We start from the raw sequence: 22,896 nt of genomic DNA on the forward strand, positions 1-22,896 counted from the left end.
CAGAGGGCAGATGCTCCAACTGGTAGGTTAGCTTGCTGCTGGGGTACAGCTGATTGGGACTGAGCAAGATGGTCCGGACATGCCCTGGGGCCCTCCTGCAGTCCCTTCCCAGCTGGCCAACCTCCCACGTCTCTCCCCAGCCCTGATCATGCACTGGTGGGGTCCCTAGGCCTGGCCTGCACCCTCTCGCAATCCGGGACCCATCGGGGATGTTGGAGAGCTGGTTTCAGCCTGATCCCACAGGCCAGGCTGAGGGACCCCACTGGTGCACGAATTCGTGCACCGAGCCTCTTGTCTGAAATATTAGAGTCAATAAGACAACTAATGCCATTTGTAGGTCTGAGTGGCAATGTTTTCACTATGAGTTCTTCAATTATTTGAGTTTAATGAACCTTGTTGAATCAAACCAGAAATCTGTGATATCAGTTGAGAAATCAACAAATGTGACAAAGCCAGGGCATCCGGTATCTACACTGAATTTCTAGCTTGTCCACCAATGTGGCTCAGATCTAAGATGCTGCCAATCCACTGATTCATGAATTGGCCCAGGTTCACATCAACCCCAATTTTGGACTGCAAATCCTAATTGCAAATCCCAATTGTGAATCAAATTCTTCATTCTGATACTTTATTGGTGGTAGGGGTGGGGGGCTACACCTCAAAATTAGATCAATGCAACAATATATTATTGAGATTTTAAAACTACATGAAATGAACAGACATCTTCCCATAACACATTAAGCTCAAATTAGCAGACATCAAATCAGCTGGTCAGGTGCAATAATAACAGCATTTAGAGCTTTTAGCAGTGTTCACTATGTGAGACACTGTTCTGAGTGTTTGACATGAATTACTTCACTAATCTTCCCCACAAGCCTAGGAGTTAGGTACTATCATCATCAGCAATTTACAAAGGAGAAAATCCAGACATGGAGAGCTGAAGTGAACTTGCTAAAATCAACTCAGCTAAGTGGCAGAGCTAAGGTTTGAACCCTGGTGGTTTAGCATCTGAGCTACTGCTGCCTCTCATGTGATTTAGGATTAATGTAACAGAGTGAAATAACAGGCCATTGTAGACACAGTCACAGCTTGTGACCTCTATCCTGACCAAAGGTCATCTGGAATTAATAAGCAGCTTTTGGGCCCCTGACCTTGAATTAACCTAAGATAAGATATCCAAGGCAAAGACTGCTAGCTGTCCTCCAGCATCCCAGCTCTGCTTCCTTTAATAAAGGAACCCTGGAGGGGTAGTTGGGCACATGGCTGTCCAGCAAAATACTCTGTCAATCTTCATAACAGCTAGGTGTGACCACGTGACTAAGTTCTAGACCACATTTGAAAAGCAATTCATGTGAACAGAAGTGATGTGCTCAAGCTCCAGGTTATGGCCTTAAAAGGAGGGCCATGCCCTCGACTTCCTTCTTGCCTTGCTGCTGTTTAGGAAGTGGATGTGATGGCGAGAGTTGGAGCTGGCGCATTGGGCCATGAAATGGAAGCCACATGCCAAGATTGGCAGAACAATGAGCTAGAAGGAGCCTGGCCACTTTGGAGTCACTGCTGTGGCTGCTATATGAGAGAGAAGCCAACTTCTACCTTACTTAAGCCACCACTATTTTGGCCTTTTTTTTTTTAAACAGCCGTCCAGGCATAGAAGTTATATCTTAATACATCTAAATTTTTTTTTTATCATTTAAAGTATGCACACCCTGGCCTGCTAGCTCAGTTGATTAGAGTGTCATCCCTATATGCCAGGGTTAAGGGTTCAATCCCCGGTCAGGGCACATATAAAAATCAATCAATGAATGCATAACTAAGTGGAACAAATTCATGTTTCTTTCTCTCCCTCTCTCTCCCTCCCTCTCTCCTCCCTTCCTTTCTCTCTCAAATTAATAAAAAAATTAAAAAGTAAAGTGTGCTCAGTTTATAGGGAGTAGACCCCCCCTCTATAATGTATATTCTCCATTGCCTGAGATTGTAATAATTCATGAGCAAGATTCTGTCCTGTTCAATGTTTGTTTTTCAGGCCACTGTTATACTGAAATAGTGTCACATTTGCCCAGTATTTATTATGAATCAAGTACAAGTGTTAACAGAGCTATTAACTGACCAAACTGTAACTTAAAAACTTGAAAAATTTCTAGAAGTACATGTTTACACACAGTTGAAGCAATGCCATTTAATTTGTGTATCTGGTCCTGAGGCAGGTTTCTCAGCATCAGCACTACTGACCTGTGCAATGCTGGATGTTTAATAGCATCTCTGGCTCCTACTTATTGGGTTCCAATACCTGTACCCCAGTCATGATGATTGACAAGATCACCAGACACTGCTAAATGCCCCCTAGAGGCAACTCCCCCACACGCTCCCCACCTCCTCGTTGAGAATCATTCACCTTTTATGTCCTAGTTAGAAGATTCTGAGAAAGCAGAGGCTATATTATTTAAATTCTAGCAGGATACAGACAGGTAGGCCCTTCATACACATTCTAGGACAGTGGTGCCCTGGTGATTACCAGGGGCAAGGAGCATGAGCTGATTCGTATTTTTTTAATTAAGGAGTTCACTGAGCTTTCAATAGGAAAATTCACGGGGTAGTAAAAAAGTCACCAGCATAATTCCAAGCACATTTAACTATTAGTCCAACTTCCTCTAGCCGAGGTTCAGATGGAAATAATTGCCTATGTGAAGTTAAAAAAAATTCCTCCATGTATGAATAGGATTCTTTTATAGAAACGCTAATGATAGAAGAAAATTTGACCCTTTCAGAATCAAGAGGAACTTCCAGTTCCTTTAGCCTTTTTTTTATGTTGCTAGCACCATATTTTCAGACATTTATATATTACATATGCATAAGTGAGAATTATTTGCAGGCATTTTCAAACATGTAAACTTTTTTAGCCCCACCTGTCAAGGTCTCCTACCTTGGTATCCCCCATAATCCTTAACATAAGATTTATTTTGACCATGAAGACTTTCATTTGTTCCATGGAATCAGCTCACTCAAAGCAAATCATATCTTCAAAATCTCTTTCCTATTAGAAAGAGTTGGGCAGACATGCACTGGAAAGAGATATGTCAGGCCCGTCACCTATCCTGAGGTGGGACTCAGGGTGAGGAAATGCTGTCACCTTGCGTTTCTTTCCGATCTCTGCACGCAATGGGAAGGACCCCAGCACCTTTGACATAATTAATGATTGTCAGGATATGGGAAGCCAATCAATTTGATGTTCACTTTCATCAACATAGCAGATGATGGGGTGGGATGGAAATTACATTAGATTTTACTTGAGATAATTCTCTCTTTGCTGATTTCTGGAGTTGGTGGAAACCAAAACATCTCTTCTTTTCACTTTTAATACACATGCTTTTAAAAGCTTAGCTGATTGTTGCAATCCATCATTGCCAGCAACCAAAACACTCCATTATTTCAATCTGTACATTTTACCATTCATAGGGGAGCATGAGATGGGAAAGGGGGACAGCAGCAAAGATGATCTGTTATTCTTAGGAAGAGATTATTTTCAAAAATAAAAGTTAGCCCTAGCTGGTTTGGCTCAGTGCATAAAGTGTAGGCCTGTGGACTGAAGAGTCCCAGATTTGATTTTAGCCAAGGGCACGTATCTGGGTTGCAGACTTGATCCCAGTCCTTGTTGGGGCATGTGAAAAAAGCAACCAATCAATGTGTTTCTTTCACATCCATATTTCTCTCTCTCTCTGTCTCTCCTCTTCCCTTCTCCTCTCTCTAAAAATCAATGGAAAAATACCCTCAGGTGAGGATTACAATGAATGAATGAATAAAAATTAAAGGCAACTTATTGGGGAGAGGAGGCCACTTATCTTTATCTAACACACTGAAAAAGAACCAGTCATAGTTACCTGTATCCAAGAAATTGCAAGACCGAAGATGAATTTCAGATACTAAGGACCTAAAGAGTTCACTTAATGCCTAAATGCAGAACTTAAAAAAATCTCTTCTTTTTCTTCCCACTTAATTTCACTTTGCCATTACTTTAATAAGATTTTTGAGAAGCAATTCAGAGATATTTGATATTCAGTGAGATTCACTTAAATGTAAAGACATCATTACTTTCTCTTTCCTACTTGAGATACAGAGCCGAATATTCCCAGCCCACACAGGGAAAGGGTTTGGTTCCAATTGTTTTCTTCGTTTTTAGTGTTGTGGGCACAGCTTCAAAGGTCTGGTTGGGGAGTGATCCGATCATCTCAATAAGAATGGAAATTTGGATCCATAGAGTGTTTGGCACAAACCAGCTTGTTGAGTCAAAACCAAAGCTGCTGGCACCAAGGTGGTAGTCTGTATCTGCCAAAAGGTAACTGAAAGGTGGGAGAGGACTCTGGGCATCCTTATCCCTTAGCCGAGTGATGCTCAAATTTCTGGTTGTGATCCACTGGCACATCATGAAATAAACTTAGTGGGTTTCAACCAGCATTAAAAAAAAGGGTGAAATAAAATAAGATAGATTGGAAAATATCAGATATGATACATGTTAAAAATTGTTTCATTGACCTCAATCTCTATCTATCTATTTACCTACCTACCTATTTATTAACAAATCTATATGTATTTTACATTGTCATTTAACATATATGCACCCATACATAAACACATGAAACTTACTCTAGGTTTTTGCCAAAAAGTTTGAAAGCCACTAACTTGGTACATCATCCTATCTACTTTGTTATGATAAAGTACCTTAAGAGTCCAAGTCTATTAGAACCAATACCTAAAGTAAATATCCTTTTACAGATTTAAAATTCCTCCTTTTAGAAACCTCTTTAATCTCACCCAGACTCAGCAATTTGAACAAAATGAGCCCAAGCTGGTTACCACCTTCCGAAGGGAAAGAAAATTACTCTATACTAGCACACTGTATCACCGTCACTCCTAGTTCTTCAATTGTACAAATAAAGGCGGCCATGCTGGAATTCAGCTGTTTGCAACGGGATTTAGAAAGTGTCATGGATAGAGTTTAAGAGCAGTTAATATCATCATCTTGAGAACGTCAATCACACAATCTGACCCATGAGACATATTCTCTGCCTCTGTTCTGAGCAGCATGAAGCTTTTCCAGCTCATCAAAGGATTCCTTATGAATCAGTTTATCAGTTTATAGGATTCCCCAAGATTCTAAGAGCATCAGAGTCAGCAATATAATTGAGCTTGAGCCAGTAAGATTTCCCAAAGGTCTAACTGCAGGTTTATGCCCAGTTCCCCAAGAAAATAAAAAATGACATAGATGTATTCAGTGGACTAAGCACCCAGGGTTATTTATGCATTAAAAAAAAATCTAGTTTCTTAAGACAGATGCAGTTTTCTTTAAATTCATTTCTTTTTGTTATAAGTTTTTCTAATATATGGTGTGCTACCTTGAAAATAAGCCACCACCGCTAGGGAACCATTAATTAGGCAACTAAAAACTTTTTTTTTTAAACTATAAAATGTCTGAAGGGACAATTTCTATTTCAAATAGCAAAACCCTTTTTAGAGATTTTGCAGTTTGCTCGCACATGCCAAAGGAGATGAACACACACACACACACACACACACACACACACACACACACACACACACACGAAAATGGATGTAAGGTTTCTCCTCTCTCCAGCTCACCCTTTACCCCAGTGAATTTTGAAGCTTGCATCACCCTGGAGGAAACTGTAATTCAGACTCACTCTCTAGCTCTGTATTAAGCAGTCAACCTCACAGCTTGCCAGCAAGGAGTGGACTTCTTATTTTATCACTGAAACATATTATCTCACTCCTATCTCAGCCAACTGCCTCTGAACAGCTTGTCTAAAGAATGGTACTATAACAGGTCTAGACTAGATAATCAACTACTCTCTTCTGGTGGCTAAATATCATTTAAAAATGTAGCCGAACAATGTATTTATATAATTCAAGTCTTGAAAAGTCTATGAAGAATCTACATTTCCTCAGATATTATGGATAACAAGATATTTTTTTATTTTTTTAATCTTTATTGTTAAGATTATTACAGTTGTTCCTCTTTTTTCTGCCCATAGCTCCCCTCCATCTGGTTCCCACCCCACCCCACCCCAAGCCCTTACCCCCCGCCCCCCACTGTCCTCATCCATAGGTGTATGATTTTTGTTCAGTCTCTTCCCGCACCTCCCACACCCCTTTCCCCCTGAGCATTGTCAGTCCACTCCCTTTCTATGCCCCTGATTCTATTATATTCACCCGATTATTCTGTTCATAAGATTTTTTTATTCACTTGATTTTTAGATTCACTTGTTGATAGATATGTATTTGTTGTTCATAATTTTTATCTTTACCTTTTTCTTCTTCTTCATCTTCTTAAAGAATACCTTTCAGCATTTCATATAATACTGGTTTGGTGGTGATGAACTCCTTTAGCTTTTTCTTATCTGTGAAGCTTTTTATTTGACCTTCAATTCTGCATGATAGCTTTGCTGGGTAGAGTAATCTTGGTTGTAGGTTCTTGCTATTCAACACTTTGAATATTTCTTGCCACTCCTGTCTGGCCTGCATAGTTTCTGTTGAGAAATCAGCTGACAGTCGTATGGGTACTCCCTTGTAGGTAGCTAACTGTTTTTCTCTTGCTGCTTTTAATATTCTCTCTTTGTCTTTTGCTCTTAGCATTTTAATTATGATGTGTCTTGGTGTGGTCCTCTTTGGATTCCTTTTGTTTGGGGTTCTGTGCGCTTCCTGGACTTGAAAGTCTATTTCTTTCACCAGGTGGGGGAAGTTTTCTGTCATTATTTCTTCAAATAGGTTTTCAGTATCTTGCTCTCTCTCTCTACTTCTGGCACCCCCATAATTCCAATGTTGGTACGCTTGAAGTTGTCCCAGAGGCTCCTTACACTATCTTCATATTTTGGATTCTTTTTTCTTTTTGCTTTTCTAGTTGAGTGTTTTTTGCTTCTTTGTATTTCAAATGTTTGACTTGATTCTTGCGACCCTCTAGTCTGCTGTTGGATCTCTGTATATTATTCTTTATTTCAGTCAGTGTATGCTTAATTTCTAGTTGGTCCTTTTTCATATCCTCGAGGGTCTCGCTAAATTTATCGGCCTTTTCTAGAAAATTCTTGAAAAACCTTATAACCGTGGTTTTGAACTCTATATCCAGTCATTTGCTTTCCTCCATTTCTTTCATTTGTGACCTGTTTCTTTGTCTCTGCATTTTGGCTGCTTCTCTGAGTTGATAGAGTGGCTTTGTGTACTGGGTGTCCTATAGGGCCCAGTGGCTCAGCCTCCCCAGTTACCTGAGGTGGACACTCTTGGTGCACCCCTTAGTGGGCTGTGTGCACAGTCTTATTGTAGTTAAGCCTTGATTGTTGTTGGTATCGCTGGGAGGAAATTGACCTCCAGGCCAACTGGCTGTGAGGATCTGCTGTGTCTACGATGGCAGAACTTCTGTGCTGGAGACACCCTTATGAGGCAAGACTTGCTTCAGTGGGGCTTTGGTGCTCACTGAGTCTGCCCCCTGAGTGTGTCCCTTATGGATCTGAGGGGTTGTAATCTGGATGGTCCTACTCTGACCCCTGGGTACACTGGCTCTTGGATCTCCAAGGAGGTGCTAATTTAGCCTCTGCCTGAGGCCACCCAGCAGGAGCTACAGAGAGATCTGCAGATTCCTCTTCTTTGTTTGGGGTTTGGAGGTGCCCAGATGAGGCCCAGCTGTGAAGCAATACAAGCTACTGTGGGCCCTTGGGCCTTCTTTTGGATGTTCTGGGTCTCTCTGACTCAGCTGCAGTTTGATAGGTAAGTTTAGATTTCAAAGGACCAGGCCATTCATATGCAAAAGCCTCTGCACACAGCTTGGATGGGGCGGAGTCTCAGGGCGGAGCAAACAGCAATGGCTTCCCATCAGCCCTGCCCTAAGAGGCCCCCTGGGTCTCAGTGTCTCATGGTAATCGCTGCAAGCACCCCTGAGAGAAAGCTGCCCTCGAGTTCCACCCGCTGCCAGACAGTCCAGTTTCTCCCCGTATGAGTCTGGGTCCCCAGAGTCTCACCCAGAACTGGAGTTCAGTGCAGTCGGGAGCTTGTGTCTCCCTCCAGCTTGAAAAAGCCAGCCGCGTACTCAGTTGCCAGCCCTCTCTGCGTGCACGCCTTGATACCTCTTCCTTTACTTCCGCAGCTCCTCTGAGTCTCAGTGTGCTTTCCTCTTTCCTTCTAGTTGTAGAATTTCCACTCAGCCAGTCTTCCTGTGGTTAGTTGTAGTTTTGAAGTTGTTGTGCGAGGTGGCAAGTTCAGGTGTTTACCTATGCTGCTATCTTGGTTTCTCCAACAAGATATTTTTAAAAGGTTATTTCAACATCTGAGGATTATTGGAGATAAATCGGAAGTGATATATATAGCTGAAAGGTGGTCTTGAACCTGAGCCTTTCAGTGGTGGTGGTCACCTTACTTAGTAACTGGGTAGTGTTTTTAAGAATGAGAGGCAAAGAAATCACTTATTAAGTACTATTTCCATGAATGGCACAAAGGCATACCCCTCATTTCAAAAGATTCATGATATGTACTAGCAAGCATGAACTTTTTTAATTGTCAGTAATGCATGTATGTAACAAATATTTAGGAATTCTGTTGTAAATAACTGAATGTTACTGTCTTATACAATATAATTTGGTAGAACGTTTGTAAAATGTCATCATTAGTGGTTTTAGGATTGTCAGTCACCTCTTCAATGACAATACTGGCGAAACACAAATACACAGTAACCTCTAGGATAGCTTTGAAAGCACCAATTAATTTGCAGTTTTACTGATGATTCATAGCTCCTGAAAGAGCACCTTGTAAGTGATGCTGGAGCACTTCTGTGAAGCCGAACCCACATTTCTCATGAAGATACTCTCTTTCCTTCAATGAATCCTAAAGAATGAATTTGTCTTTTCATTATTTTTAAAATTTTGATTTTAAATTCTATGACTTTCTGAGTCATTTTGTTATCGAGATGAACTTTGGAGACTCCCCCTCCCCAAATATTCAGCTAAATATCTAGATAGTAATTTTTAACTGGTTAAAAAAAAAACCACCCACACTTTTGGTTAAGCATAATAAAGTAAAAATATAACTCCTCTTTTATAACTTAATAGGAAGAAAAGTTAAATGAGGTAAATATTGGGCAACAGTCACCATCAATAATTATAGCACTGATTCTATCCACTATAAAAATAATACCCAACAAATTAAATTAACTTTCTTTGCTTCTCTTATCTTTATGCAGGGCCTTTCTGTTTCCATTAAGCCTTTCGGGGAACTTTATTAGGGCTTTAAATATTAAAAAAGAAAGAGTCAGATTAACTTTTTAAATGGAAGTGAGATCATGTCACTTCTCCACTCAACACATTCCAATGGTTTCTGGCATACTTGCAATAAAAGCCCAAGTGTCCTGGGCTCTATAAGCCATTCTCCCTCCCTCCCCTCCAGTTCACCTCCTTTCCTGCAGCCACTTCCCCAAGAAGCCACACCCATCCTCACCTCAGGGGCTGGTTACTGCTCCCTTTGCCCAGAACACTCTAACCCACACATCATGATCACTTGCTTCCTACTTGCTATAAGTGTTTGCTTAAATTACACCTTTTTAGGAGAACTTTCTTTGACCACCTTACCTTAGTTGGCCCCTTCCTAATCCTTCTGTTTACCTTGCTTAGTTTTTTTTCCAGATGTTATATATATATATATATATATATATATATATACACACACACACACACACATATATTTATATACAAAGTTACATATTATACATGAATATGTATTATATATATCTTATAATGTTATGAGGTTATATATATATATATATATATATATATATATATATACTAGTATATTATATGCACACTGTATAATTATTTGTTTATTGTCTGCCTCTCTCCCTAGATGTAAACCCCATTAGGACAGGGACTTTGCTTTGTTCATTGCTGTTCCCCAGGATCTAAAAAGTACCTGGCATATAGTAGCTGCTCAATAAGTAATTGTTGAATGAAGGAATGAACTTCCTTTTTACCCCAGTGGTACCTGCACCTCACAATATAGCTTTTCACACTGCTCATCAAATACTTAATGGCATTCAGATCCTTTTATGTTTAATTTTCACTTCATAACATCTCAGTATCCTCTGACACTGTTGGAGAAGATGGAAGATCATCTGAGGGGAAAGTCAATGAACCTCTCTCTAGCCACTGAGACCATTTTTCTAACTGTCCTCTCCCATTAGGAAACTAAACAGATGCCACAGAAATGTGAACACTCATTATATTTCTTGATAAAACTATTGAAAATACCCTCAATCAGCAGTGATTATTTTATTAATTATACCCAAGTACATGATATGAGACCAATAGAGCAATGCAACAGTCTGTGGACTATTCTATTAAACACTATTTTCAACAATCACCTTAAATAAGAAGGGGTGAAGTTACTTTCTAATAGCTGGCGCCCTAATACAAATTTAATTAATTAATCTCCCTTGTAAGGTTAAGAATAAGTCATTATCCTCAAGTGAGCTTAGTAAGTACCCAAATTGAAATTCATATTTAAACGACAGTGGTCATATTTTTCATATGAGGATTTCATAGCTCTTTGTTAATAACTTACAAGATGTGTAACCTATATTTTTTGAAACAACGCTGACAATATTTTTTTCATTGTGTTTAGGAACCTTGGAAGAAGGCCTATTCTGTGTGTGAGCACAATAATTATTATAGTATAACTAAAAGCATCATGGATCTTATCTTTATTCCTTAACACCTTATGCCTTCTAATAAATTTGACATTTTCTTTATAAAAGTGTCCCATGCTCATTATAGAAAACTAGAACATAGAAAAGTGAGGGTACAAACCCCAAAACCACAACCACAGTTCCCATCATCATCCAAAGTCAACTGCCTTGAGCATTTTGGTGGACTTCCATTTTATTCCTTTTTCACATCCAAATGCTTTTAAAAAAATTAATTACTATGAAAGGCTTGCAGTCCAAGACAAGTCTTAGTATGACACCAGTGATGATATTTTTAAAATACCACATTTCGAGTGATAAAAGTAACAGTTGGGAGATAGACCAGAGTGCTTTAAAAATTAACATTTTTCATAAAAATGAAAAACAATTTGGCCGAAAATAGTGTCAAAAATAACTTTCACATACCAAAAGCATGCCTACATGTTAAAAGCATTTGCAAGAGTACACATTTTCTTTTTCCTGAGCAAAATTTTCCTTTGCTTTTTTCTTGGCAAGTACCTAGCAATGCATTAAAAATTAGTGAGCAAAAAAATAATTTGTATGAGTCATGTTGCCTTTAAGACAAAATAGTTGTTACCTAAAACACATATAATGAAATAATTCCTGCCTCTATGCTCTAGCTAAGACTGACAGCCAGAATTTGGGCCTAATATTTTTTTGTAAATTATTCTACTTCTGGGCTATTGAACTTCCAAATTATTCTGCTTCCTCGAATATAGCCGATTTCCCTGAAAACCTCACCATTGCCTTTTCTGGGATCCACCCATTCATAAATCTTTCAATTGAATGTTCTCGAGCTTAATTCCATTCAAGTTAAAAGAGAAGCAACTGATCTGAGTGACTCATTCCTGGATACATACAACAGGGAACTAGATTTTGCAGATGGATGAGTCATTCTGACTGGATGGGAAAAAGGTACCTAAGGGTACATGTAACAGAAGATGGAGAAATCGTGATGGTCATGGGTGCCAATAAACACAAGACATTAAAACAGAACTTCTTAGTCTGAAGTACTTTGATATCTTAAGATAGATTCTACTTTGCTAACACCCCTTATAAGTTTTTTCCCTCCAACATTTTCGTCTCTTCCAGGTGAAAATATCTTCATTCATTTTTGATGATTCTAGATCTACCTTTTGTTTTTTTTTCTGGGATCACATTTAAATGTGGTTTGGTTGAAGCTGATCTCCTTGTCCAAAGCTCCACACATATCCTTATGATAGAAACTTCCAGAGAGATTTGGTGTCGAGCATTCAGTACCAGAATATACAGGACAGTTTCTCCTTTGTTCAAAATGAAAGGAGCATAGTGATGATTTCTGATTATAAAAATAATAGAGGCTTATTTAAAAAATGGAAGTCCTTACAAGTAGAAATCATTTGAAATCCTATTTAAACTGACAGAACAGTTAACATTTCTCCATCTACCCTTCCTGATTTGTTTCCTGTATATACATATTTTCACAAACCATGGGATCACAGTATTCATGTGGGTTTGTAACCACTTTATATTCTCATGAATTGTATGAAAAACTCATTTAACTCTGGCATCTAGCTGGAGGAGTTCATTGTAGGAAGATGGCTAAGAAACATTGCTTTATTTATATTTTTACTTATTTATTTATTTATATTTCTTAATAGGTTTTCATTGATTTCAGAGAGGAAGGGAGAAGGGAAGAGAGATAGAAACACCAATGATGATAGATAATCATGGGTAAGCTGCCTCCTACATGCCCCCTACTGGGGATTGAGCCTGCAACGTGGACATATGTCCTGAGCGGGAATTGAACCGTGACCTCCTGGTTCATGGGCTGATGCTCAACCACTGAACCACACCAACCAGGCTTAATCTATATTTTTAGTAGTTCACTTAATTTAGAGATTATTTATTAAGGGTCCAAGTCATCATATACATAAATGACAGATTCTAAAAAAACTGTGATTTGAATACATATGTATCCCACTTTACTTTCTTAAAATTTTTAAAACATTATAAAAGTAATGTAAATTAATGGTAAAAAAAAAGTACAAAGGACATAAACTTAAAAAATGAAAGAATAACTCTCATTTACTATCCCTCGCTTGCCCATCCGAGTCCCTTTCACAGCTCAGTGGTAGTCACTGTTAACAGTTTATCTGTTGAGAAATTATCTTGGCACATGCAAGCCCATTATGGGCACATAAAATGTACCACACCTCTGGTTTTTTTGTGTGTGTGTGTGTTTTTTTTTGTTTTTTTTTTTTTTTTAACATAAATGGGATCATGTCACACATGTTTTCAGCAGTCAGCTTTTTGTTTATTTTTAAAATCTAACAATATATCTGGAACATCTTTTCAAATACATTTAAAAAATTAACGTCCTTAATAGCTGTGAAATTTTCCATCCTATGTCTTATGGTTCATTTCACCAGCTCCCTACCTAGTTTGTTTTCAGGTCTTTTTGCCACAAAATGCACCTTTGTCCATATACCTTAATCTTTGTCCACATACCTTAGTGTGACTTGCTCAAGTCTATTTGTATTCAATTCCTAGAATGGGACATCGAGGTCCAAGTTCACAAAACCACATGGAGCATTGTATTTCTCTGTAACTTAGAGAACTCATTTCTTATTTACATGCTTAACATTATTTAATGGAAGTCTTGCCTCATGTAAGCCCTACAGTGGCTCATAATAGAAGGAGGGAAGGAAAAGATCGGGATGAGACAGAATGCGAAAACATTTGGGAGTACATATAGGAGACTGAGAGCAGACGTGGCTGTGTGGGGGCATCTCCGAGGCCATCGGGCCTGGCCCTGCTGTGTCCTGTACAGGTGGGGGTGCGGCGGGGAGGTGTAAGACTAGAGAGGTGAGCAGCCTGAGAGCTGTGGAAACTTTCTCCATGTGTAAGAAACAACTGAGGAAGTAGCAGAAAATTTGTGGGACTTGTTTCCCAGGCAAGAGGAAAGGCCATTACAACTTTTAAATAATTTGAAAGAGAAAGAACTATTTCCATTTCATGGACTTCCCGAATTTCAGAGACAGTCAGATCTGAATTCAAATCTGCCTCACACACAGTTTCCCATAAGTGCTTACAAGACACTCCTACGTGAAATTCTGCCCTATTGGGATCAAAATATAACACTGTTACTCAATAAAATAATTTACTTTAAAAGAGAAGCTCATTTGAAGGAGTGATTGGCTCACAGATGGGAAAACGTTCTTTTTGAAATAATTCCAAGCTTTTTAATATAAGATTAATGTGAGTTGTTTTTTTTTTTTTTGTGCTTGGGAAGTCAATTATTACATGTGAAAAATCAGGATTGGACTTTCACATCAAATCATCTAAAGGCTTCTTATACCTCCATCTCCTACTATCTGCCCTTAGAAAAGCTGCCCTCGACTTTCTCTGGCGGTTGTGAGTTAGATCTGTTTTTAAGGTGGAAACCACAAGCACACTAGCTCTGTGATCTTCCTCCTGTCAAGATAAACCATTTAATTCTAAAAAGAGAGCTTCAGCATGGTAGCGAGACCAGCTATACTTGGAAAGGGCTTTACTGCACACCTTGTATTTATAGACAGATCCATTTTAATCTGTCTGATGTATTAAAAAACCATCTTTTTTACTATGTTTTGAAATCGAAGTTTTATCAGATCTCTTTTTTAAATTATTTAACATTAGTTCCACAAACAACATAGTTGTTTTGGGGGAACCCAGACAAACGGTGTCCAACCTCATGGTCTGTCATGGTGGGTGCCGGTGATGATGCTATCCACCAAGATAGGAAAAAACAGGATCTAGAGGAGGATTTAATTAGTGAATTTTGGAGGGAAGGTATGGGGACAGTTGGGAGGTGGAGGACATGATCCACTTAGCTCGGGACCTGTTGATTTAAAGAGCTCGAGGAACCTCTGTGTGGGATTTCTCAATAGACCACCAGAGGCTGATGTGGTGAACCTGATATCATTAAGCAAATGCAAAGACTACCCTTCCTTCAGTGCTTCTAGTTAACATCTTTCTTTTCTGGATGCTAAATTGAAAACATCAATGATAAGTACTTTGCTAAAGGAAACACACCAAAGGGCTAAAATTGCAGCTCCTGACTGTCACTCCAATAGCTACATCAAGGGAGGGCTGTGTTGTGATGTGGGGGAGCCTTTCTTACCTTGGAGAGGCACCTGTTTGGCCTATGTATGGGAATATAGGATGGGTTTATTTGAATGAAAATAGATGGTCTAGTTTGCAAGTGGAATGGCTTTTTCCCCCTCCCCTGGTTGCCAGAGGGCAGTTGCTGCCCTGAAAAAGAATAAACATAAAGAAGAAATCGCATGCAATTCATAGCAAAGGAATGGGAGAACATATTGTGTGTACAGGGAAAAGGCCTTGTAGATTGAAGGAGCCAGTCCCAAACTGAGGCCAGGCTCCTTGCATTGTGGTTTTCAAACACTCTCCACCATCCATTACACATACTTGAGAGCTTGGTCTATTACAGTACTAGTCATTCTCAAGGCATCTATCTCAAGAGTCTGCAAAAGTAACGACACAACCACAGGCCCAACGGAGGCCATGTAAATGCTGTGCAAAGTATTTTATGTGAGCACACGCAACTCTTCTCTGGTCCCAGGAAGTTCCCAGGCATTCCCCCCACACCTGCCCCCAGGTGACCACAGCCTCAGTGGGTAACAGGTATCTGAGAAACAAAGTCCTCATGCCGGGTTTTAAAAAGGCCTTTTGAGTGTTTCCCACAAAGCACAAACATGAAAGTGTTGATGATTATCTTCAACACAATGACTCTACCCCTGTGCTATCTGGGTGGAGATAAAGAAGCTTGGCCAACACCACAGTTTTCCTCTCAGTCTTTGTGGTTTTCTATAGATAGCTCAGGTGATGCAGCTAAACTGGATAGAAATGTCTCCATTGGATAGGTTACTGCCCTTACCAAAACATGTGCCTTACCCCTGCAACTATTGGTCTGCAGACACCCAGTTCGTTATATTTTTGACAAGAACTAAACTGAACCCAGAGCTGCTTAATGTGAGACCTTTCTCTACAGAGTTAATGTCATCAGTAGCGCTCCTTGGCAACTCACCTACACTAAGACCAGACGGGGCTAGTTGTGAGCCCACCATTTTCAGTCTGAAATAACATTATCTGGACCGTGAAGGTCCCTAGCAATGAAAACTTCTTCTGGTAAACAGCTGACAGACTAGAGCTCACCTACTGCAGGCATATCAACAAAACGCCATACACAGGGCAGAATCCTGTCTCAATTTGAAGCACAACAGGAATCAGCTACATCAACTTACATGCCATTTGGTTTAGGGCAGCGAGCTCATGCTACCAAAGGAAATGGTCCTGCAAACGGGAAATTGTAAAATTGAAAGACCGCTGTCATCATTAGCACTGTCGTGGTCTCTGAAGTGAATGTGCACTGGCTATCGATGGCCTGGAGGCAAATGCTTGGCATCCAGACCCACCTATTTGTGAATGAACCAATCAGCCCTACCAAATGCAGAAATACCATCATCAGCACACAGCTTGGTGAATTTGCATGTAATCAGCATCCAGATAAAGAAACAGAACGTCCAGCGCCCCCTTCCTGTTCCCACCCTCAACTCCAAGAACCGTGTCTTTCAAGCATCACTTACGGTGCCCTGTTCCTTCCCCAAGTCTTGGTGGGGGTGGTAGAAATTCAGGGGGAACACACCTAGACTCCACTCGGATCTCCCCCTGTACTAGCATATAGTTTTGGCCGAACAAAGAAAATAAAAGAACCTGGGCAGTCAAAGTAGTGTCACGGATGGCAGAGCTTTTGAAAGAGGGGATGTGGAAGGTCAGAGATTTCCCATTCTCTTTCTACTGGAAACCCGGCCAGGACTACACCTGGGTTCTCCTGATTCCCAGTGAAGAACTTTTTCCTCTGAGCCGCTGCTGACCAGATCACCACTCACTTCAGCGGGACAAGTTTTATTTAACCAGGAGGTTTCTAGACAGTTTCATGAAGCTATTTCTATGGCCCAAATGATCCATTAAAGATTACTGAAAAGAAACATAAACAGTTTCTTTAACTTTCATAACTGAAAGAAACATTCCAAGTGACTATGATCACCAGACAGCAAAGAATTAAAAGAAAAATAGAAATGGAAGAGAACAGAATTAGAATGTTATTAATAAATAGTACAAACCCTGGCTGGGTAGCTCAGTTGGTTAGAGCATCGTCCTGACACACCAAGGTTGCGGGTTTGAGCTCCGGTTAGGGCACACACAAGAATCAACCAATGAATGCATAAATAAGTGGAACAACAGACTGATCTCTGTCTAAAAATATAAAGTCAATAAATAAATAAATAATACATTCTTATCTTGTAAATTCTTTGAAATGCCTTAAAGGACTACTTTGGATTCCTATGTAAAAAAAGGCATTCCCCTATGTTCCCAATTCCTATGTATAGAGGCATAAGTTGGACAGTGAAGAAGATTGATAGGGGAAAAAGGGATTCATTTAAAATATGGTGTTGGAGGATTGCTCTATGGATATCCTGAACCACCAGAAAGATGAACAAGTGGGTCCTACAGCAAATTAACCATGAAACATCGCTGGAGGTAAAACTGAAGCTGTTCCATTTAGGGCACATCATAAGAAGGCAGGGTTCTTTGGAAAAGACAATGATGCCGGGAAAAACAGAAGGCAGCAGGATAAGAGACGACCAAATATGAGATGGATTGACTCCATAAACGAAGGTGTAGGCATGAGTCTGCAGGAGCTGATCAGGGCTGTTGAGGACACGACATCGGGGACATCACTCATCATAGGGTCACCAGGAGTCAGAGCTGACTCAGTGGCACACTGAAGGCAATCCATCAGTAATAGTTCAAATGCCAAATGTGGGTACGTGTGGGCAAACACTGGGGAGATGTGGTCACCGCTGGTGACGCATTCTCTGACTTAGTGGGCACTGTGACAGGGCAGAAAGAGGGAAGATGTACTGTTCAGTTCTGCGTTTGAATTCCTGTGTTGCCACTCACCCACATTGCAACTTGGAACAAGCTATTAAATCTCTCTGCAAAAGGTACAAACTTCTGGTCATAAGATAAATAAGTCCTGGGAATCTGATGTACAGCATGGTGACTAAAGTTCACAATACTGTAATGTATGCTTGAAAGTTTCTAAGAGAGCCCTGCCCGCTGTGGCTCAGTTGGTTGGAGCATCAGCCGGTGCACCAGAAGGTTGCCGGTTCAATTCCTGGTCAGGGCACATACCCGGGTTGTGGGCTCGATCCCCAGTAGGGGGCATGCAGAAGGCAGCCTCTCACCGGTGTTTCTATCTTCCTCTCCCTTCCTCTCTCTCTAAAACCAATAAAAATATTTCTTTAAAATAGAAAGTTGCTAAGAGAGTAGATCTTAAAAGTTCTCATCATAAGAATAAATTTATAACTATGTTAGGTGATGAATGTAAACTAAACTTATTGTGGTAATCATTTTGCAATATAAGCATCAAATTATACTATGTACCTTGAACTAACACAATGTTATATATCAATTACATATCAATAAACTAGAAAAGGTTATTAAATCTCCCTGAACCTCTATTTAGTCATCTGTAAATTGAGCATAACTTCTGTCAGAATGAGTTGTTTACAGAATTAAATGAGATGGCATAGGTCTTGTGCCTGACAATTTAGAAGGTCCTTGATAACTATTAGCTTCCCTCTCTGTACAGAATAAATTTGTTTAATCAAAAAGGAGCTTAAGCTACAAAATGATACATGCCAACAATACCCGATGTTCTATTGTTTATCTGTGACTTAGTCTGAATGTAAAAAGAACCTGGTATGTTTGAAAAAGGATTGAAGAAAATGCCTTGCTGTAATCCAGGGCAGCTTTGTATGTGTCTCCCTTGAGGGATGAGTTGGGAAGTCTTAATATAAAGAAGTGACAGGCACATTTTTTTAAGCCACTGTCTGAAAGAGGTCATTCATATCTGGCCAGTAGCATGGCAGGCTGGGTTAGTTGCGAGTGGCACTCTAATTCAAGGCATCATTTATTTAGATTTCAGATAAGTGTATGACATGGTACCAATCCTATTAGATTGATGGGCCAATAGAGAGAGGACAATGGATCAAGAATTGGCCTGGGGACAAGGCAGACCATTCCAAACCAGCTTTTTCACTTGACATCAGATCCTGCTTGGCATCTCAGGTCCTAAAAGGAACTAAATTTTCCCCATGTTCTTTGCTCCCTGCTTGTATATTATAAACAACAACAATGGAAAGAGGGCTTTTAAAAAGAAGTTAGCAAATAATGGGAGTTGGGATTTATACCTATAATTGCTGATATGCTCTACACCAGTGGTCAGCAAACTGCGGCTCGTGAGCCACATGCGGCTCTTTGGCCCCTTGAGTGTGGCTCTTCCACAAAATACCACGGCCTGGGCGAGTCTATTTTGAAGAAGTGGCGTTAGAAGAAGTTTAAAAAATTTGGCTCTCAAAAGAAATTTCATTCGTTGTACTGTTGATATTTGGCTCTGTTAACTAATGAGTTTGCCGACCACTGCTCTACACTAACTCTGAGCCCCATCTGAAATAACAAACAGAAGCACCAATGACTCCGAATGCTGTGAAAGAAGTCCACGGAGACCCACATTTCCCTTCACACCCGCATGGGTTGTGTTATTGTGTTTTGGCTTAAAACAGAGCAAACAGACTGTGACTTCAAACGTCACAGTGTTTGAAAGCTGTGCTGAGACAGACACTCTTCCCTTCGCAGCAGACACAGGCAGCTACAGGTGCAGGGGTCTGCTCCCCACTCAGAAGCACCGCCCTCCGTGCCCTGACGAGCACCCGAACTCAGAACCTTTCTTCACTAACATAGTTCTTCCACAGAGCGAGACAACTGTGCATTAGACAAAGTGCACGAAACTATACACGGCCTGTGATTCTATCTGCCCCAGAACAGGAAAGTTCTTCTCTTTCTTTTGCAAAATCACCACCAGCAGCACCACCACCCAGGGTGCACTCAGCATCTGTTCACAGCTTGAAGGGTATTCCGTCCCCACGCCGCTCCGGCAGGTGACAGCAGCTTCTAAATCATCGTGTTATTAAGGACTCTGGTGCTACCTCTAAGACATTCACAGCAAGCAAAGACCTTAGGTCTGGGCTCTCGAGCATTCTTTGGTTTGCAGGAAAGTCATTCTAGAAAATAGTGGCAACACCAGAGGCCAAGGCGCCGTGCAGCTCTGTGTTGATTCTGTTTCTCTGGCATGGTGGCAGCTGTGTGTCTCAGATACCATCTGCTGAAGGCACATGCCTAGTTAACTGTGCTATTCTCGATGTCTCCACAGCCCACGGTCCTCCCCACCCTCCCCACTTAGCTATCCCCCACGTGGCTGCTTCATTCTCCACGCACTGGCCTTAAGTGAGCCTCCTGTGAGGGACGGTGCCCCTGCCCCAGGGTCTCACTCCAAAGTGTTTGGAAAGAATTTCATCCCATGGATAGAAGGGATATAAACATATACCAATCTATACTGTTGAACGAATGCTATGGGTTCTCAGCATTTGCAAGGGATTTCTTAGATTGGAACTAGGCCCATGTAATCTCATTAATTACGGTCTCTACTAATTGGGTGAACCTGAGATAATTCTCCGGACTGACATTTATCTTTGCACTAGAGGCCTGATGCACAAAATTCATGCAAGAATAGGCCTTCCTTCCCCCGGCTGCCGGCACCAGCTTCCCTCTGGCACCCGGGACCCGGGCTTCCCTCTCAGCCCTGGTTTTGCCTGGAAGGTCCTCCAGAAGGCCATCCAGTCTAACTGGCATATTACACTTTTGTTATTATAGAATATCTGTGGAAAGAAGTTTTCAAGGTACATAAAGAATAGAAATAATATTTTAATGGCAAGGTTGAAAGCACCCAATGGAAGATTTCTAAGGACTCTGGGGCTTTTGTTGCTATACTAACCACAGATTATTTTCTGCTTAGTCACTAAGCCATCTGTCTCCTTCCTGGCCTCCTCATTTCTGCACAGTCACTGTCATTCCTTAACTCAACCTGTTCATAGCACAGCTAGCCAGCTTCCCAGCCCAGTCAGCCACCCTTATCTCCCCCACCTGCCTCTCCCCCACTCCTTTCCCTCTCATCCAGGCCCTCATTACTAAGGCTGCCCCAGCACCGTGACGTCCCCACTGAACTCTGCGCTCTCGTCATGTCTTCTCCAGTGATTCAGCAATGTGCTGCCCACTTGGTCTTTCAAAATTTTCTGTATGAATTCGTGACTCTTATACCGCAGAACTTAAGATCCTCAACTATAGCTTCAAATCTCCTTGTCCCCAGCATAGCATTTTAGCAGAGTACTAGAGTAAATGTAGGCCCACCATATCCCAGACCCCTGGGGCCTGATGTACTTTGGGATTCATACTTTTTCTGATTTTAAGAAGATAATATGGTGCACAATGCATATTTTCTGCAACACTCCAGTGGGCCTTTATAATTAAGTACTGTGTGTTGATATTTCTGCAACAAAATCCATGAATTCTACCCTTGGCCTATTACATAAAGGCTCCCATTCGTTTGTATCACCGAGTAATTTATTTTAAAAATAGTGGTTGGGAGAGCTTTTGGGTTTCCGAATTGTGGATAAGGGAGTGGGGAGCATTTATTTAGTAGGGGTATCATGTCCAGTCATCACTGCCCGAACTTGAAAGAAATGTTTACTTGGGAAGTCTCCATGCTTCAATAATTTGTTAACTCAGATTGGTCTTCTCCACAATTAGTTCAAATTACTGAGGCTTTCCTTACAAAACATGTTTTCAGCTTACAGAACTTCGTGCTCACAGGTTGTCCTTATCATTTTTAACTTTTCTCATTTTAACGCCACTTGCCAAGCATGGCCACCTTGCTTATTTGTAAAAAGCCCTTGTTCACTTGTGGGTTTTAGTAAAATGTAAACATCACTTGGCTTATCCTCTGCCTGAAGAGAGGCTTTCTGAAGGACAGAGGTTGGCTCTCCCTCAGAATGGTGCATTTACATTTCTAAAATCCCCGCTATGCTGACTTTCCCCTCAAAATAAGTTAACTTTTTAAGTGTGAGTTTATCTCATTTGTAATAGAAGTCTTCCAAGCAAATCACAGAAACGCCGCCTGTACACAGTGAGACATGTACTGATATCGCTCTTTGAGGTCGAGTTGTAACGTGACCATAAACCCTTCTTAAAATATAGCCAAGCCCAACACTGAGGCTGCAATGCAGGGTCGGCGCATCCATCACAGCGCGGGCTGGATGGGTAACAGCACTCTGACTAGCAATTTCTAAGCAGTTATTTTGACATTAGAAAGTCACAATCCATCAACTTAACAGCAGGGCGATAATTTGGGGACCAGGGAGATGGCTATTCAAAAGGACACTGTGGGAAGTAAACAGTAGTTCAAAAAGCCCTGTTTGAGAATAAAGACAGCGACTAAGGGGAATTTCCTTCCACCCCTGGAACCGGGTGTCAGGTAATGTGTTTTTGTGTACGTGTGTTATTTATGGTGTTTGGACTGAAAAGTCTTGTGGAGCTAAACAGCATGCCGGTCCCTGGACTCTGTGGAGATGAGAAGAAATGGATCTGCCATCACAAGACTGAAGGACAACAAAGCTGCCCTTTCCCAACTGTTTGTCAGACACCCCTTCCGATGACTTGTGATGCCCAAGCCAACGTTTCTAAGATGCTACTTAGTTCTTTCCGAATTACACACTACTCAGATCTCCAGCTGTCTGTTACCTGGCTCCTCGGCTGTGTGGAGGACACCTGGACTTATTTTTGCAGGGGTTCCCAGCCAGTACCCCTGCTGCTAGACTCTCCTGCACACGCACCGAGCCATGGGCTCCCACCGCTTTCCTGGACAAAGGAATGGGTGTGGAGGCCACCGAGAGCTTCTGAAGTTCTCCCTGTGGCTGGGAAGGAAGGTAACCACAGCAGGAAGCTTCCTGGCTGCAGGACTGGTATTGGGGTGGGGTGCGGGGGGGGGGGGGCGGGCGGTGAGTAAGGAGTACAGGCTTCAGGGCAGTGGTTCTCAAATGTCCTCATTTCATAATAACTCTGAGGACACCCACGAGCCCTGAGGAAGGTCATGCTGTTGATAAAGGGACAGCAAACACATCTTTCTTTTTATTCTTGAAAGGAAAAAG

The 22,896-nt window shown here is 41.0% G+C and overlaps 1 protein-coding gene across 3 annotated transcripts in view; it reads right to left on the reverse strand.

The window, feature by feature from the left end:
• The window catches only part of ZNF827 (zinc finger protein 827), a 174,268-nt gene that overhangs the window by 40,896 nt on the left and 110,476 nt on the right, over positions 1 to 22,896 (reverse strand). The window lies entirely within an intron of this gene.

The sequence above is a fragment of the Plecotus auritus genome (genome assembly GCF_963455305.1).
Source record: "Plecotus auritus genome assembly, chromosome: 6".
NCBI lineage: Eukaryota > Metazoa > Chordata > Mammalia > Chiroptera > Vespertilionidae > Plecotus > Plecotus auritus.